Source organism: Leopardus geoffroyi, chromosome D3 (assembly GCF_018350155.1).
Source record: "Leopardus geoffroyi isolate Oge1 chromosome D3, O.geoffroyi_Oge1_pat1.0, whole genome shotgun sequence".
NCBI classification, from domain to species: Eukaryota; Metazoa; Chordata; class Mammalia; order Carnivora; family Felidae; genus Leopardus; species Leopardus geoffroyi.
Window position 1 is genome coordinate 62276830 of NC_059339.1, and position 20348 is coordinate 62297177.

A 20348-nucleotide genomic window follows, 5' to 3' on the forward strand; every position below is an offset into this window, starting at 1 on the left:
AAATGTTGGTTTAGTGGTCATAAGGGAAATAGGGAACTGGAAGGTTTTTTTTAAGATGAGGAAGAATATGGAATCCCAAGGAACCCTGAATATCCAAAAAATCATGAAAAAGAACAAAGTCAGAGTTCTCTCACATCCTGATTTCAAAACTTACAACAAAGCCACAGTAATCAAAACAGTGTGGTACTACCATAAAGACAAACACACAGACCAATTAGACAAAACAGAAAGCCCAGAATTAAACCCATGAATATATGGTCAGATAATTTTCAATAAGGTTGCCAAGACATTTCAATGGAAAAAGGACAGTCTTTTCAACAATGGTGCTGGGAAAATTGGATATCTGTACGCAAAAGACTGAAACTGAACCCTTCCCTTACAAAATTAGCTCAAAATGGATTAAAGACATAAAGGTAAGAGATAAAACTATAAAACTCTTACAGAAAAAAAACATAGGGGAAAATCTTCATGACTTTGGATTTTGCAATGATTTCTCAGATAGGACACCACAGCACAAGCAGCAAAGGAAAAAATAGATAAATTGGATGTCGACAAAGTTTTAAAACTTTGTGCAAAGGACATTATCAACAGAGTGACAAGGCAACTGAAAGGATGGGAGAAAATATATGCAAATCAAATACCTAATAAGGCATTAATATCCAGAATATATTAAGAACCCCTAAAACTCAGTAACAACAACAACAACAACAAAATAACCCAACTTAAAAATGAGCAAAGGATTTCATGGTCAACAGATACAAGAAAAGATGTTCAACATCATTAAATATCAGGGAAATGCAAATCAAAACCACAATGAGATATCACCTTATACCTGTGAAAATGCGTAGAATCAAAAAGACAAGAAATAAGATGTGTTCATGAGGATGTGGAAAAAAGAAACCCTCGTGTGCTTTTGGGGAGAACATAAAATGGTGCAGCCTTTGTGGAAAACAGTATGGCAGTTCCTCAAGCATAGAATTACTGTATAATCCAGCAATTCTATGACTGGGTATATGCCCAAAAGAACTGAGAGCACAGATTCAAAACGACTTTTGTACATTCAAGTTCATCACAGCATTACTCACAACAGCCAAAAGATGGAAGCAACCCAGTGTCCATCAGCAGATGAATAGATAAACAAAACGTGATATATGCATATCATGGAGTATTATTCAGTTTTAAAAAGAAGGAAATCTCAAACATGCTACAACATGGATGAGCTCCAAGACATTATAAAAGGTGAAATAGGTCAAACACACACACACATACACACTCACACATGTGCACAAAATACTATGATTCCACTTATTTGAGATGCCTAGAGTGGTCAAATCCATGGAAGACAGAAAACAGAATGGTGGTTTTGAGGAGATAGGCAGAGAAGGAAATGGGGAGTTAGTGTTTAATGAATAAAGAATTTCAGTTTGGAAAGATGAAAAATTTTCTGGGGATGGATGGTGGTGATGGTTACAGAACAATGTGAGTGTACTTATACTGTGGGATTATACATTTATAAATTGTTAAAATGGTAAATTTATTATTATGTATATTTTACCACAAAAACAACAACAGGGGCCACCTGGGTGACTCAGTCAGATAAGTATCCAACTCTTGATTTCAGCTCAGGGCATGATCTCACAGTTCCTGTGCTGAGAGTGCATAGCCTGCTTGGGATTCTCTCTCTACTCCCTCTCTCCCTGCCCTTCCCCCCTTCTCACTCTCTCTCTCCTTCTCTCTCCCCCCCTTAAATAAACAAATAAATAAATAAATAAATACAACAAAATATGAGGAAGATTATTTAGGAAGGAAACTCACAGAGCCCAGCTATGAATCAATACCTATGTCTCAACAGGAACCATGAAGATAAAAATAATAATGGTTTACCAAGTGAATATTTCATCATTTCTTTGTGATTAGCAAATACTGCAAGTCCCATTTTTCAGATAAAAATACTGAATCACAGACAGGCTAAGTAACATATCCAAGATTTTCTGTATTGCAATTCCTATGCCAGCACCTTTCTCCGGAGACCTATAGAACCATTGCCAATGATACAGTGCACACAATCCAGTGCCTCTGAGTGTCTTACCATGAAATCTTCCACAATAGCCTGATCCCTTCCTACTCCAACTTCCCATTCCTTCCTCCCTTCCCTCTTTTCTACTGAGCAAATCTACTCAGATGTGTAATCCCCCATCTAATTGGTTTGCCTTTGCCCCATCTCTCTCTTTAGACTTAATCGGAGAACTGTGCCTTCAGGGCTGTTTTATGTGATTATAGTATCTATGGGCTGAGGAGAATTGTTGCTCTATGAATGCTTGTGATTGAGTTGACTCTGATCCATGGTGTCCTCAGCCAATGTGCTCCTGGAAGGGATGGAGAAATAGATGTGCGCTTGCCTCAGAAATACCACTCCGTTCTCCAGCTTGTTGTCATTACAGTCCATCCAGTGCCATGCACAGCATTAAGTGGAGCCTGAGGTAAAACTAAAAATCAGTAATACTAATCCTGCCTTACTTAAAAATTTTGATACTTTCCTCATCATGGATTTTTGCAGTGACTTTCATTTTTTTAACATTACATTAAAATATTACTTATCTTTATTATTGGGTTCTTTGGTACCCTCTTAAATGTGCCTGAAGGCAAATGCCCCTCACTCACCACACCCTAGTTCCGACCCAAATCTATCTTTCTTCATAACTAAAAAAGACAGAAAGAAGGAAGGGGAAAAAAAATGAAAAGCAGAAACAGCCTTCCCTGAATCAGTTACTACAACAAAATAGTGAAGTCAGGTGCCAGTCAAGTGTTCTGGGGATAAAAGACGTGAGAAGGATCAGCTATAACCCTAAGTAAAAAAGAGCCTGGCATAAATGTCTTTCATGTACCTTTTTGACAAGATCGTTTCAACCTAAAATCAAAAGCTTATATTTAAACACCATAAATTGCATATCTATGAAAAATGAAGTCCCTACAGGCTAACTTTCTGCATTTTTGTTCTCTTTAAAGAAGGTATTAGAGCAATTTGGACTGTCTTCTTAAAAGATTTTTATTGTTTTGTGATAGGTAGCAGGAAGCTATCAACTGAATATGTAGCCAACAGGTCAGAAAGAAAGCAATGTGGCTTGACTACTAAGTATGTCAGTTTTGTCTTTAACTGACCGGAGGCCCTTGTGTATATGTATGTATGTGTGAGTGAGTGTGTGTGTGTGTGTGTGTGTGTGTGTGTGTACACATGTTTTGCATTTCTCACCCCAGGCCTTGTTTATCAGCTCACAGCCAAGCAACCTGAAATAGCTTTGTTTTCTAAGCACTACAGACCTTTTCTCTTTGACTAAGAAATCTGTCAGGAGACCTGGCAGAACATTCTCCCATTTGATGACAATGGAGATGAGCAAGTCTGCTCTCCCCTTTCCAGGGAATGCATTTGGAATCAGCTTGAGAATGCTCTGGTCAGATCTCAATGTATAGGATTGTTGAGAGAGGAAAAACTGTCTCTTCATTCCTCAGGCAAGGCAAATGCCATCACATTGCAGGCTCTGTGGGAGAGTGGAGATAATGAGGTATTTTGAAACAGCGGACATTGTCAGAAAGACAGAAATTGGGAAAAGGGCTGAGGTGGTGAGTGATTATTTCTCAAAGGAGCAGTGGAACACAAAATGGGTCTCAGTTTGGGTTAAGCAAGTGAGATGAGAAAAGGAAGTATGTTATAAATTATTTACCACTGGATGTAGTTTAGCTTTGATCTTAGTCCTAATTGTGCTTTGTCTTGGTGTGTATGAACTGAAATGACTTTCCAATTCTTCTGACTGTGTATTCCCATGGACACACACATACCCCAATGTTCCTTAAAGGATATATACATAGGCCAAGTTTAGATTCTCTTATGAAGTATACAATTCAACGGGTACTGGGAATGTGATACACCAATAAATATATTCCTCACCATGGCCTGAAGTGTCTAAAGTTCTATCATTAGAGATGCATTAATATGAGTTATTCTTTACCTCCTCACTTGATCTTTTTATTTGTAAGTAAAAAGTGCCTTGGGGTGCCTGGGTGGCTCAGTCGGTTGAGCTTCTGACTTTGGCTCAGGTCATGATCTCTCAGTCCGTGAGTTCGAGCCCCACATCCGGCTCTGTGCTGACAGCTCAGAGCCTAGAGCCTGCTTCGGATTCTGTGTCTCCCTCTCTCTCTGCCCCTCCTCTTCTCATTCTCTCTCTTTCTCTCTCTCAAAAGTAAATAAACATTAAAAAAAATTTTAAGTTCCTACAGCAAGAGGTAGCATTTATTAGGTGTGCAATAAAGTATCTCCAAAGGCTAATATATTAAATCTTTAACACTTCAGATGACTATACATCCTCATTTGACCAAGACAGTCTTGGGTTATGACTACTGTCCTGAAATAATAATTAGCAACCTCCTTCATATTAAAAGTCACATTAAATAATAAATTATACACTTACCCTATAAACATCATACTTTCGGTCAGTCTATTATTTTGCTGTCCTCAGAAAAAAAACCCTAGAGAAATATGATGATAATGGGTCTTTGGTTATACTGATGTGCTAGTAAGAGAGAAGTATTGAGCAGTGAAGATAAATGTCACCTATTTCATAATTTTGCTTCTGGGACATTTATTCTATCCATACCTCATTTCCAGCAGTTCCCTCATGACATGTGGAATATAACGCAGGACCTCTCATACTTAGTTATAACCACTCTATCAATTAAAATCCACCAAGAAAAGCATACAACAACTAAATAATATGCACGTGCAGGAGACTGTGCATTTCATCTGCTAAGCAGAAACTTCAGAAGGGCACAAAAGGCCAAAATGGCCACCACTGCTGCCAGCTTCTGACCTAGAAGAAGAATTAGAGAAGAAAATGGGGAAACCTGAATAACTCACAAACTCAGTAATAGTCTCACAAGGAATGGAAAGGTCAGCCAGCATTAACTGAGTAGGTCTCAGAGAAAACTTGGCTTCTTCCAGATACTTCCCTTGCCCTTTTGACTAGGTCAGAATTGGTGGGATTCTCCATAAATACTATGGATTTCCTTTCTCATAAACCTTGCCACACTTTCCTGTTACTATTTTTAAATTATCCATCCTTCAGCTAGAATATAAACCCTACGATCATAAAAATAATTAACATGCATTATGTCAGGCAGTGGTCAAAGCACTTTGCCTCAATTCAATGAATCCTTAAGGTCTTCCCACCAATGATATTCCTCTTACTTCTGATTCAAAAATAAATAAAACTTAAGCACAAGTAGATTCCTCCAGATCATAACATTTTCTAAGAGGCAGAACTGGTACAGTATTCAAATTCATATTGTTTTTAACCACTAGGCTATGTTGCCTGCCTTAGATACCAGGAATTAGGCTGTCCAGTTCTTTACTGCTATTCCCTCAAGCCTGCCATAATGCTTGTACCATAATTACGGCTCAAAATTACTTATAAGACAGATGAATAAGTAAGTACCTTTTACATGCTGGCCACTATGTAAAGTACTATTCCAAAGAGCCAACTAAGTCACAGCTCCTGCCTTTGAGGACCTCACACTCCATCAAATCCCAATGAAACAGGTAAAGTCTAGTCAATAAGATGAAGACAGGGTGGATGCTTAAAGCTCTGACCTTGTTCCACATATTTTAAATTCAACAGCCTTGCCGTTAACTTTAAAATATGTTGTTATGATTGAGCTTAAATTTAAAGTGGTGTTTCGCAAAAGTAACACCTTAAAGGGAAATAGAGCAGAATCTTGAGAAATGTGGTAAACTCAGAGTCAGGTACTATCTTATTGATGTCACAACAGAAATGCTAAAGAAAAAGTGTAATGCTGTTTTCCTTTCCTCTTGAAGGTGCTGCATTGTCCTTCAGTAGCAAAAAAAAAAAGTTGTGGACAACAACGGCTAAGGACAGCTCTGAGGAGAAATTACAGTGCTAGATAGCTAGGAATGAGTGATATACTATCATAGGACCTGCTGTGATACTTTTACTTTTTATACCATGATTTAAAAACATATGGCATATTTTCAGGTTTTTTTTAAATTCTAAACTTTAATGAATAACCAGAAGGGAGGTGTAAGAACATTTCAAAAACCAAAGAAATCACCTATCAGGACACTATAAACCATCAGTCTTAGGATCTTTGTAGATAAAGGGCTGGCTAGAGTCACTAGTAAAGAGTTGTGGGCGACACAATGAAAGGGTGGGACAATAACGCAGGGATTAAATGAATTAGAAATAAGAAGCCTCTGTTGGAGTTTGTCTGTGGGAAAGTGTTTGCTATTATGGTAAATGGTTATTCTTCCATCATTAATGTAGGAACTTTTCCAGCCATATATATGCCTAGAATTATGTACTATGCCTTAAATCCTCTCTTTCTTGCCAACACTCTAAAGTGAATTCTCAACATTTAAAGAGACCTTTCAGTTCCCCCAATCTCCAGCTACACGTCAACTCCATCTCTACCAAACTGACACCATGATGACTGACATTGGTTTTGATTTGACATTTCAACCGCTGAAATACACAGGCACACTCACTCACACTCACATACACGGAGCCTTCAACTGAGATTTGATTGGCATCAGTCATTTCATAACCTGTCTCTTGGGGATCGGACCAATGGACCTTTTTAAAGCTTGCCTTATTGAACTAACCCTTCTGATCTAGACGCATGATTCATACTTGCTAATCTTCTTGGGAGCCTTCCTTACTCTTAACAAGCCTGTCATTTCCTCCTTCTCCGAAATATTTTTCTCTAAGTACAAGATGATTTAAAATGTTATTTTTTATGTCTCTTGACTTTTGTGAGAAAAAAAAATCATATAAATGCATCAAAGAAGTAGCTATTCCACCTGATTAGTGAATTTCCCCCAAAGGAATATAGACATCACCATAGCTGTGGATTACATTTTAAAGGAACATAGGCTTCAATTCAACTTAACAAATATAACACCATGAAATGTTAGGTCTGGAAACTTCCTCAGAGTTTAGTACAACCTTCAACCCATTAAAAGAATCTCTATGTCATTTCTCTCAGATAATTAGCCTCTGTTTGAACATTTTCTGTTAATAAAAGTTGTTTTGTTTTAAGTTTTTTTTTTTTTTTGAGAGAGAGAGAGAGAGAACAAGCATAAGCATGAGTGGAGAAGAGGCAGAGAGAGAGGGAGATAGAGAATCCCAAGCAGGTTCTGTGCTCTCAGCACAGAGCCCGAAACAGGGCTCAATCCCACGAACCACTGTGGCACCCCGATAAAAGTTATTTTGAAAGTGAATCTCATTTGGGGTTCTTCTACCTCTTGAAAGTTCTAACTTACTGAATATTGAAATCAACCTCCTTTAACTTCATTCTAAGTGCCAGTTTTGTCATCTGGAGCCACATAAGTAACAATCTCCCCTCCACAAGATAGCTCAGGGCTGAACTAAGCTAGATGTCTACAGTTCTAAAGATTTATATATTTCTTGTACTCAACCTCAGGACAATCTCTCCCTACTAACATTCTTTATCACCTCTCACATTCTCTCCAGGCACCTAAAGAGCCACACTGTGAGATTTTGTGATCACACTTGTAGGTTTTCTTAGAAGATGGTTCACCTCTTGCTATGTTCCTATCTCATCTCCTCCTAATCACAAGGTGGTTTTCTTTTTCCACTTTGAAAACAATTCTTCTTAATGGAAGTCAAACATTCCCTGTACAGAAAAGAGAACTGTCATTTATTGAGGGGCTCATATGTGTCAGGCACTGTACTAAATGCAAAGATGAGAAAGACACAAAAATGGCAGAAATACAATACTCTCAAGAATTTCACCATCTGGGGCGCCTGGGTGGCACAGTCGGTTAAGCGTCCGACTTCAGCCAGGTCACAATCTCACGGTCCGTGGGTTCGAGCCCCACGTCGGGCTCTGGGCTGATGGCTCGGAGCCTGGAGCCTGCTTCTGATTCTGTGTCTCCCTCTCTCTCTGCCCCTCCCCCGTTCATGCTCTGTCTCTCTCTGTCCCCAAAAAAATAAATAAACGTTGAAAAAAAAAATTTAAAGAATTTCACCATCTTTTGGAGGGAAAGGGACACAGTTAAATATATAGATAAATACAGTGAAAAATAATGTGATATGTGCTATTCTTTTTTCTTAAGTTTTATTTTAATTCCAGTGTAGTTAACATAGAGTGTTATATTAGTTTCAGGTGCATAATATAGTGATCCAACATTTCTATACATTACTCAGTGCTCATCATGATATGTGCTATTCTTTCAAATGAGTCAAACAATTTATAATCATATAGAAGAACTATATTTCTTTCTTTCTGATGAAGGAAAGTAAAGGAGAGGGAGATATGCTCTAACATGGGAAGGCAAAAAAGGCAATATACAGGAAGCATTTTATATAACAGCTATACTATATATACATCTTTGATGTAGTAGTGATCTCCTCCTGTTTCCTAATCTCTACCATTTTCAGAATATAATTTATCCCATAAAATTTATTTCCTGCAAACAATACTCCTAATTCAAAATCCATCAATGTATTCTCATTACCTAAGGGGTAAAATACAATAATATTAATTTCCATACTATCTTTACTCTTAATTGATACTATTTCTCTACTTAGGTCTTTCATTTCAGTATACTCAAGAAGATTACAATTTCAAGGGGTTCTAATCCTTGGCTTTCATCCTTTTAACCCTGGTGCACTAACATTTCCAAATTACTCCTTTCATACCACACTCGCTTCTAATGGAATTCACCATACCCTCAGAGCCTGGAAAGGGAGCTCACAACTGAATATCCACTCCACACTAGGCAATGAGACTACATCTTGTCAGAATGTAGACAATAGCCAGTTGGAAGACCATTAGCTCTCAAATTAGTATACTGTGTCGTCAGAGCTAGAGTAACCAGCAAGGCAGATGGAGGTCAAGAACAGAGAAAAGTTAAGATGAATAGGCATAGAGAAAACTTAAGATGAGCGGCAGGCCATGAGTTAGCAGTATAAGCCAACTGAGAAAAAGAAAAAAATGGCTCAAGCATGCAAGAGTCACAGAAGCCAGAGACCATGTGCCTTCAGCAGTGGTTGGGGGAGGAGCCTCTGTTCACAACTTGCCCATTCCAGTCCTTTCATGGGTGTCTGAGCAGGACTTGGCTTTATGACCTTTTTAACTGTGATAGTAACTGTTATGTTCTTTCAATAAAATTCCTTTCTACTTGAGCCAGAGTCAATGAGCTTCTGTTCTTGCAGCAAAGTAATCCTTGCCCAAGACACACCTACAGGATCTACTCATATTTCTCTTAGAGTCTAACTTATTCTTAACCACTCCATACCAGCACGGCTCCCAATACTTTTTTCAGGAAAAAAAATATATAGGACTATGATGAAACAGATGGTAATATGTTGGGTTTTTAAAAAATTTTTATTCTGTCTTAAAGTTAAATGAATAAAGGAATAGTATTTCATGTTATTTCCTTTGTATAATAAGAAAATGGAAGCATTTAAAACTAGAGCTTGATGAAAAGAGGGAAAAATGAAGTGGAAAGATTTGTGTACTTTATCTCTGAAATTTAAAAAAGCAAAATAATGTTTGGATGTTTTGATATGGGGTAGCATAAAGATGAGTCCCAAGTTGCAAAAAGAAGTCTTAAGGGACATCATACCTAATTGAAGAAATAACTAACCCTAGTGGACAAAAACAATAAAATATATAGTTTATATTTATATATTTTAAATAGTAAAAAAATATGCAACACAGTCCTAAGCCATTCAATTCTTATTAACTGTGCTGTTCTCTTACCACAAACTTCCCATTAGATTGCCAAGTCTGTCATGAGCCAGACGGCAGGACACAGGTGGAACAAGCAGGAAAAAAACAGGACTCTTTTTCCTCACCAGGAAATATAAGTTTATTAAGATCCTTTGATTCATTTTTCCACATGTCTTGTCTTTCCAAGCAAAACTCCATATACTCACATATACTCATCAGGGAGGAAATATATTCTAATTAAAAGTAGACAGCAGTAAGAGTCAGAGTCCATAGTAATAGTCTCATTCCCCATCTGTTAGAAATTGAGAAAAACACGTAAATAGCCTCTATTCACTGGCTGAAATGAGAATCAAATGTGAATGTGAGAGGTGCTTGGGTGGCTCACTCAGTTAAGCATCCGACTTCAGCTCAGGTCATGATCTCGTGCAGTTCATGAGTTCGAGCCCCACATTGGGCTCTGTGCTGACAGTTCAGAGCCTGGAGCCTGCTTCAGATTCTGTATCTCCCTCTCTCTTTGCCCCTCCCCCACTCATGCTCTGTCTCTCCCTCAAAAATAAATATTAAAAAAAAATTTTAATGTGAATGTGAAAGAATTTTGCAAAACTAAAAAAGGTTCAATGAATGTAAGGTAAGATACTTATAAATGTTAAATATTTTTTTTTTTTTGCAAACCTAGAAGGAACAGAGAATAAAATAACATGCTTCTCTTACCCTCTCCCTCCTCCACTTCCTTTAAAAGTTTGAAAAGTAGTAATTAAAACTTCAGATAAATCCCAAAGTTTTCTCATCCATAATGTCTTCATTGTTTCCTGGCTCTTTGAATGTCAATGAGTACATAGCTCAAAATTACTCCTGTCAATTATGAAGGTCCTTATCTTGGCATTGATTTTTACATGCACAGATCAATAGCAGGATATGGCCCAATAATTAATATTGGGAAACTGAATTGCTTTTTTTCCCAGGCATTTAGCTTTAGCCACAGAAGTATTTCTCTTTTACTAATACTGTGTTTTTATACATATACCATTTTGTTTATGTTTCTACAACAAATTCTCCCACATAATAATATTAATTATTTTTAACTCTCATCAAACAAGAATTTGGTACCTGCTGCATGTTTTTAAATAAGGCTGATGACTGAGTAGTTATATACAAATGTCCCATGCACAAATATTTTAAATATAGATTAAATTCTTTAGTCCATACTTTTCCCATACAGTCTTCCCCATGTATCCTACAAACTGTTACAATTTCAATTTAAGTCTGTTTTTTGTTTGTTTGTTTGTTTGTTTTTTCACTGAACATTACTGTGTGCCCAGCATTGTGTGAGACACTGGGGAAACAAAAATAAACAAGACATTGCCCCCTTAATAACTTCACAATCCATTAAGTGGAAAAAGACATCATAATGAACACTGTGATCTGTAGGACAAAAGACATAAGCAGAACATGCAGTAGTTGGAGGTGCTCTTTCAGCATGTGATATAGCTGACTCATACTGACTCGAGATAGTTGTACACCTCTTTTCCCAACTGAATTCAGTGACACATGGGAATTTCAAAATCAACTATACTGAGAATATTTACACCATGGGAAGAGGCAAATGCACAAATCAGAACTCCCACCCTTTCCCCACCCCAGACAATCATTTGTTAAACATTTACTCACACCACTGTCTTTAACCCTTCCTGCGAGATTATGGAATGGCAAGGGCTGAACCAGAGAAGCTGACCTGCAAATCCCTTTATTATCCTAGGTAACATAACACAAGTGAAAAAAAGGCTTTTATAGACTGTACTTGTGTTTTTGCATAATCATTTAACAATTTCAGTACAGGGTCAATTGTTTGGAACAACAGAACTGTGTTAACTTTTAATTCTTTGGACAGTTGATCAAATTGGCCAAGAAGTAGTGTAAACTGGCCCTTTAAGTGAACAAATAAATACAAAAAGTACTTATTAACAAGGTAATTTTTGTCATTGAATTAATTTCTATTACAACATTTTTGAAAGATGAGAATAATATCTCCTAGTGCTTTTAAGGTTTTATGCTATCATAGAAGTTTAAAGTATAGAGGGAATTGTCACAAAATAAACCTTACTGATATCACTTTGTCTTTGAATTGGCATGGTCAGGTAGTTAAATAACTGACTGTTCAAATTCAGATGAAGTTCCCATTAGGACAGAAAATCAAATACAGGTCAATATATGATAAACCTCTGAGTTCACCCTAGGTCAAAAGTCACAAGAGTTTCATGTGCATCCTAACAACTAGAATGAAAAGATTTACCATAGAGATCTGGTTCTCCCTCCTCAGGGAGCTTCAGCCTGTGAAGTTAACCAGGCCACCTAGTTCATCTTATTTTTTTATTAAAATAGAACAAAAGTTCAGTAGAGAAAATCTCAAAAAGATAGATCAAAGACATTAATAAAAGTATAAGCCCGCCATTCACAGATAATCCCTATTAAATATAATCCCATTCATGTGTGTATTTATATACACATACACATACAAATTTATATTGTATACACAGATAAAAGAGTTAGATTTGAAATTGCTTTGGTATACTGTGTATATATTTCTGTGTTATTACATACCATTGTTACACAATTTAAATACCAACAATGTATTTCTTTATGTAGATTCATCATTATCTAGTTAAATAATTCCTTATATTGAAAATATAAGTTGTTTCCTGTTTTTTCCTATAAATAATACAGTAATAATCATCCATGAAGGTAATCCTCACATATGCATTTGTAATTAATTCCTTAAAATAAATCCTTTAAGATTGTAGTTTGGGATCAAAGAGTAAAAAAAAATCTAGGAGTTCTTAAATATTACCAAATTGTTCTTCCACAGATGATGTACCAATTTTTACTTTTACCACAACGTATTAAAGTAACATTTCTCTATATTCCTCATCAAAACTACAACCCCCCCCCCGGTGATGATTAAAAAATCCTATTCATTTAGGTCCTTTGAACATAATTAAGTTAAACAAGTTTTTATAAGTTCATAAATTCCTAAGTTTATCAGTCACTTGAACTTCTTTGTGAATTTCCTACCCATGATGTCCTTTGCCCAATTTTTTTTTGAGAAAATACAAGCTTTTAATACAGGAATTATTTTGTCTCAATGTTATAAATATTTTCTCAGTGTCACATGCTAATGAATTTCAGGGTCAATATTTCTTCAATGTTACTTTCCTTATGACATTTACCTATTGTAAAACAAATCCATTTGCTCTATCACCTACAGAATAAATCACTTCCTCAACTTACAAGTGTTATTAACAATAATGATAATAGTGATGATTATAATAATAACATATTTGTAAAATGGAGTGTTTAGTATATTTATAAAGTGCATGTATGAAGTACAGGTATATATAAAGCACTTAGCAGTACTGTGTTCCCTGTATAAATTGCTATATATTTAGGAGTCATCCAAAACCAAATTTTATCATACTTAAAAAAAAATTAAAATTATCTCACAATATTAATGCATGTTACAGATGAAGAAATTGAGACACAGAAAAACTGTATGACATGGTCTAATCACAGAAAATCATTAAAAATAGTTTCTTCTGGCTCTAATCCAACATTTTATTATCCTGTAACAAAACAGTCTACCAACTGGACCAATCTGTATTTCCAGTGGTATTTCTAATGTCTTCCAGTAAACAAGCCTGATCTCCCATCAGTATGCCTAACATTCAAAGGCCACTTTCATTTCTAGCAACCTGAACTTGTTCAAACAACAGCCAACATAGCAGCCACACCCTTTCACTACCTCTGCACGAACACATATACCATTTTTCAAGACCATCTCAAGTTCAACTGCTTTCATAAAATTTTCCCTTATTTCTTAGCTCCAGAATGACTTAGAACTTCTTTTCATTTCTATTCCATGTGAAGTTAATAACAGTAATAGCTAATATGCATTGACCATTTTCAAGAGAAGAAATGGAAGCACATCACATATCAAACGGTATTTTAGGCTCTGTATGTTCATCAGCATAAATTTCTGTTCTCCATTAGCTTGCGGGGATGTATCTTAACTCACTTACATTTCTCTCATAAGCAAGCACAGTATTGCACACACCCCCAGACACCTTATAAATGCTCATTGAGAAAACACGGTCTATGCTGTTACCAGATTATTCATTTAGCAGTTTTACCTGCATAAATGGCATACACATTATGTGAATCAGTTAATGATTATAATGTGTCTTAGGTAGTAATAGTTAAGAATCCTTTGTTAACTACTATTATCTTATTACCAAAGATTAGATTTAACTACGTTTAAGATTGGGACAATTTAGTTATATGACTAGAATCAATTGTGTCCACCTCTGCTCTTGCTAGAACTACACTATGAAAATTGATCACTATAAGCAATTGTTTGCTCACATTTGTTTTTGTGACTCATGAGCAAGATATTTCCCTTAGCTGATGATAACACATCATAACTGCCCCAGATATGTTGTTCAAAGGAAGTTATATCAGTTTAAGTTCCCACAGAGGATACGCTAATCATATAAATAAATTATACATCGGTACAGGAAATTGCATTATAGCAAATTGGACAAATTGAGTTGAAGAGAAGAAAACATAATTGTGTAATTTTAGTAAGGAATAAATATTGACCAAAATGCACATTTTTACAAGGAATGTTATCTCTGATCAGCAACAAACATGTTTCTTGATCAATATTTGTAGTTTGATTCATTTCCTGCCATACAGAACTTGATGGGCTCGTCAATATATACAAAGGTAAAAAAAAAAAAGAGAGAGAGAGAGAGAGAGAAGGTTGTTTTTAAAATAAGCTTTTCTAAAAGTTCCTTTTTTTTCTTTCTTTCATGTTTCCTAAAATGCACAATAGTGCAGCAGAAAGTGAGATCTGTTGAAAAAGAAGAATTTCCTTGAGACATGGTGAGGCATGAGAAAGTCTTCCCAGATTTTGAATCTTGATGAAGGATATTTTGGACTAAGAAAATACAGGGGAATAAGACTGAAAAGTACATAATCCTGTTATGAAATGGTGATGAGCCTGGTAAATTACTGATCTAAGAGTTATAGTAGGAAGTGACACTGGAGGAGGGGGTCATGTTTTTCAGAGCCTCAAATGCAATACTCTGTTGATAAAACCTGACTTTTCATGAATTGTAAAGCAAAAACAAAAAATAAAATAGTGAGCAGAGGATCACTGATATCACAACAAGCTGTGTGTCTATAGATTTGTTTTGCCTTCAAATGTGAAAAGTGCAGCATAGGCAGGCAACAGGCCAAAGGACAGCAAAAAAATTAAAATTACAGACATCTGGACCAGTATCTTTGCAAAGCACACTGATTTTCAGTGATCTTTTCAGAATTCAGAATTTCAGTGTTGAAGATGAACATGATGACAAAATGCAAACCTAATTGAAAAGTCACAACCTTCAGAAGCTGTCTCCAAGCACTGAATCAGGCATCCACTGAAGGTCCTATCATCTCCACCCCTGAGCCAAGATTAGAGTTGCTTTGATAGTAGAGATTACGTGATCAATGCAATGTCTCTTTAAGAATGGGCCTCAGGACCAACTAATCGGGATTCAAGGAGAGACTGACCACTATTGCCACCAACACTCATGTGGTGACCTCTGGATCCCACAAGTACAGACATTTCTGCACACAACAAGGGGCAAGAGTATAGACACACTCAGAGTCAGACTGTAAAAAAAACATATCAATTCCTATAGGGATACACAAGTCAACACCAGCAGAGACTATTCAAAGAAGAAAAAAGAATTATATAGGAACATTTTTTTAAATAGTCTCAATACATCAAACTCAAGTGAGGTGGTCTCTGAGCATAGGTGATGAACCCTGGCAGCAGAGAAAGTTCACTAAGTGAGCAGTGGATTGAAGACTGACAAAGTGGTGAGAGAGTTCTGTAACGTCAGCTTGCATATAACTGAGTATGAACGCAAACCTGATTTGACCAGCTGAAGAACTACTCACTAGACAGGACACTATTTTCTGCAGCAACATAACATGTCTCTCATGATAGGATTATTGAAAATATCAGATTGTAGGTGCCCAATAGGGCAGCCCTAAGAGACAGATGTGAGAGGAAAGAATGAAAAGAAAAAGAAGACCTGCAAGGCACTTACTTGGGGATTCTTTGCACGTAAATATTTTCAAAATGAATGTTCTCTCTATTGAGATGTGTTGGATTTTCAGATTATAAAAGCAATTACAGCATTAAAAAATTTTCAAAACAAAAAATTATGAAGATAACTGAGAAAATGGCCTATGAGTCCATCACTTAGAAATATTCATGGTTAACATTTTGAGATGTTTACTTCCATTCTTTTAATAATACAAATACCTACAGTCTCTAGCAGATTTGGAAACAAGATGCTGTGTGTCTATTTTTGTTCATTTAACAATATGGTATTCTCCTACATCATTAAATAAACTTTGAAATGTGAAAATAAAAATACAGTTACATCTAGGTTCACCAGTTTTAACAAATGTACCACTCTGGTGGGGATGTCGATAGGGGAAAGGTTACAGCATGCATTGTAGGGACAGGTATATACGAAAAATCTGTGTATCTTTCCCTCACTTTTGTTGTTAACTGCTCTAAAAAAATAAAGTTTTAATATTAAAAAATTAATACAAAAGTGGAAAGAAATTTTCCCTTCTAAATATCAAGACATGGTCTCTATGGTAATTAAAACATTGTTATAGTATCAAATATACAGCATAGTTGAAAAAAAATAGACCCATGCCTATTTGGAAACTTGATTTATGACACAGTGGACATTATAAATCAATGGGAAAGGATAACTATTTAATGCCTTTTCTAGGAATATTAGTATCCAAGTGAAATCAAATCCCTACCTTACAGTATACATAAAAAATGAATCCCAGATGTGTTAAATATGTATATATGTGGCAAAACTATAAATCTTAGAAGATTATACAAGAAATTACCTGTGTTACTTCTAGGTAGGAAAGAAGTTCTTAAACAAGATGCCAAAAGCAAAGCCACAAAGAAAAAGATTGTAAATTTGACTATACTAAAATTAGTCATATGTTTTTATTGAAGACAATAAAGATTATATATACATATGTAAATACACAGACATAGATATATATAAAATATATGCAGATAACATTAAATAAATGCAGATATATATTATACACATGTATCAACAGATTTCAAATAAATAAATAAATGACTGAGCTTGCTTTGACACACCGTAACTGCTCTACCTCAAATGTCTTTTCCTCCTTAAGTTAGTCTGATAAATTCCTGTAGTACCTTTAATATACCATGAACCTTTTAATTCTGAGGACCTTAGCCTGACAGCCACTCTCCACCTCACTTGACTAAGCAGTCATTCATCTATCCTCTGTGCCATTTCTGTACCTTGCACATTCCAACAATTAGAGCATCTCCTTCCGAAGTCAGGTACCGTGAGAAGAGCTTTCTTAACATCTGCTGTCTCATCTCTTCCTCACTACAATATTTGTGTTGTGATTCATTAGTATCTCAACTTTGAGATTGAGACAATGAAAATCAGTACCTTCAACCTAATAAAGTTGCACACATCCAAGAGGCAGAGTGATTGTTGCTAAGGCTCTATCATTCAGAGCTTCTATGCAATAGTCTACATACTAAACTGCATCACTTACATCAAAGTTTTTGTTTTAAAAAAACTAACTGGTTATCCACTGCACATAACAAACTACCCTAAAATTTAATGGTTTAAAAAAAAAACATGTTTTTGTACCTAATGATCCCATAGGTCTGGAATTCAGGAAAGTCTCAACTGGATTACTCTCCTATTCCACATACTGTTGACTGAATGCATTTGGTAGCATTCAACACAGTACACAGCCAAGAGAGCATCACAAAAATGGCTGGTGCCTAGGCAGAGATGACTGATAGGCTGGGCTCAGCTGAGACTGTAGAACAGAGCACCACTCTAGTTTGTGTCTCTCTATCTTGGCCATTTCAGAGTGATCGGACTTCTCACAAAGAGAGGAAGCTGAGAGAGTGCTCCATGAGAAGAAATTAGAACCTTACGTTTTATCAAGTCTTTCACCCAGAAACTGGCACAATGTCACTTCTACACTATTTTATTGGTCAAAAGAGTCCCAGATTTAAGGGGAGGGGCCATTGATTATATGTCTTTTTAGGAAGAACATGAAATAATGTGCAGACATCTTTAATCTGCTGTATCACAGAAAATGTTGATGACAGATTTAAAGAAAATATTAGCCATATCTAAAAACAACAAGACGGGCACCTGTGTGGCTCAATCTGTTAAATGTCCAACTTGGGCTCAGGTCATGATCTCATAGTTCTTGGGTTCAAGCCCCGTGTCAGGCTCTGTGCTGACAGCTTGGAGCCTGGAGCCTGCTTCAGATTCTGTGTCCCCTCTCTTTGCCCCTCCCCCACACACTCTCTCTCTCTCTCTCTCTCTCTCTCTCTCTCTCAAAAATAAAATAAACATTTAAAAAAATAATAAGACCGACAAAAAACTAGAACAGCTCTGCCCTAAACAACTTTCTGTAATAATTGAAGTATTCTCTGCATAATCCAATACGGGAGCCATATGGTAGAAACATGTGGTTATTACTCTGGAAAACAGTGTGGAGGTTTCTCAAAAAATTAAAAATAGATCTACCCTATGACCCAGAAATAGCACTGCTAGGAATTTACCCAAGGGATATAGGAGTGCTGATGCATAGGGGCACTTGTACAAATGTTTATAGCAGCACTTTCAACAAAAGCCAAATTATGGAAAGAGCCTAAATGTCCATCAACTGATGAATGGATAAAAAAGTTGTGGCTCATATACACAATGGCATACCTCTTGGCAATGAGAAAGAATGAAATATAGCCTCTTGTAGCAACGTGGATGGAACTGGAGAGTGTTATACTAAGTGAAATACGTCATACAGAGAAAGACAGATACCATATGTTTCCACTCTTACGTGGATCCTGAGAAACTTAACAGAAGACCATGGGGGAGGGGAAGGGGGAAAAAAAAGTTAGAGAGGGAGGAAGGCAAACCATAAGAGACTTAAAAACTGAGAATAGTGGGCAATGGGCATTGAGGAGGGCACTTATTGGGATGAGCACTGGGTGTTGTATGGAAACCAATTTGACAATAAATTTCATATTAAAAAAACAAAAGAAGAAGAAAAAGAAGATGGTATGGGAAAAAAACTGAGAATAAACTGAAGGTTAATGGGGGGTAGGAGGGAGGGGAAAGTGGGTGATGGGCATGGAGGGGCACCTGTTGGGATGAGCACTGGGTGTTGTATGGAAACCAATTTGACAATAAATTTCATATTTAAAAAAATGTGGTTATTTAGCATTTGAAATGTAGCTAGTGTGACCAAGGCACTGAATTTTAAGTTTATTTAATTTTCAATTAATTTAAATTCAAATATTCATAAGTGGCTAGTTGCTACTGTATTGGACATAGCTCTATAATATAAAAGATATCTCTGCAAATCAACAAGAAAATGACAGGAAACCAAAATAAAAATGGTCAAAAGATATAACAGATAACTCATAGAAGCAGAAACTGACTCTCAAGTACATGGAAAGGTATTCAAGCTCAGTAATAATCAGAGAAATAGAAATTAAAATGATATCCTTACACCTATCTGAATAACAAAAATTAGAAGACTAGATAATGTCAAATGTTGCTGGGAATATAGAAAAAGAATTACTCTCTTCCACAGCTAGTGGGAAGAGAGACTGGAATAGGTATTTCTGAGAACAATCTGGCAACATGTGGTCCAGCTGAGTAATCATGTACTCTATCATTCAGAGCAAGCTCTACAACATGTACAAGGATATTCATTTAGCAGAGAGGTAGAGACAAGTTAGGCATCCATAACTGGAGGAAGGGAAAAGTAAAATGTGGTCAATAAATCCTGTGGCATATTACAGTCTTTAGAAGCAAAGGTTACAACCAAAGTACATAGAGCAAAATGGATGGATCCTAAAACTATGATGTTGAATTTCAAAATTAAGAAACATTATCAGGGAGTGCCTTGTGGCTCCATTGGTTAAGCATCCACCTCTTGGTTTCGGCTCATGGTTTGTGAGACCGAGCCCCGCATCGGACTCTGTGCTCATAGCACAGAGCCTCCTTGAGATTATCTCTCTCCCTCTCTTTCTGCCCCTTCCCCACTCTCACTGTCTCTGTCTCTCTCAAAATAAATAAATAAAATAAAAAAAAAAAAAACATTATCAGTCTCATGTCACGATGTTTTTGAAAAATGGAATTACATATGCATACAAAACAACAGTATGCATTCTACAAGGATATACATAAGTTTAGGGATACTTAAACATATTGTTGGTTTGCACACTTGGGAGCTTCAAGGGTAAAATCTGAAACTGGCCCCCATACACACAGTGTAATGAGAGACTGAAGAAAGAGTCAGACAACTCCAGATTGGTAGGTGACAGTTTTAATAAGCTGGGGAACTTACCTAGGAGGCTTGTCTTAGGCAGCAGCAAGACAAGCGGATCTCCCCACCAGAGTCTTAAGAGT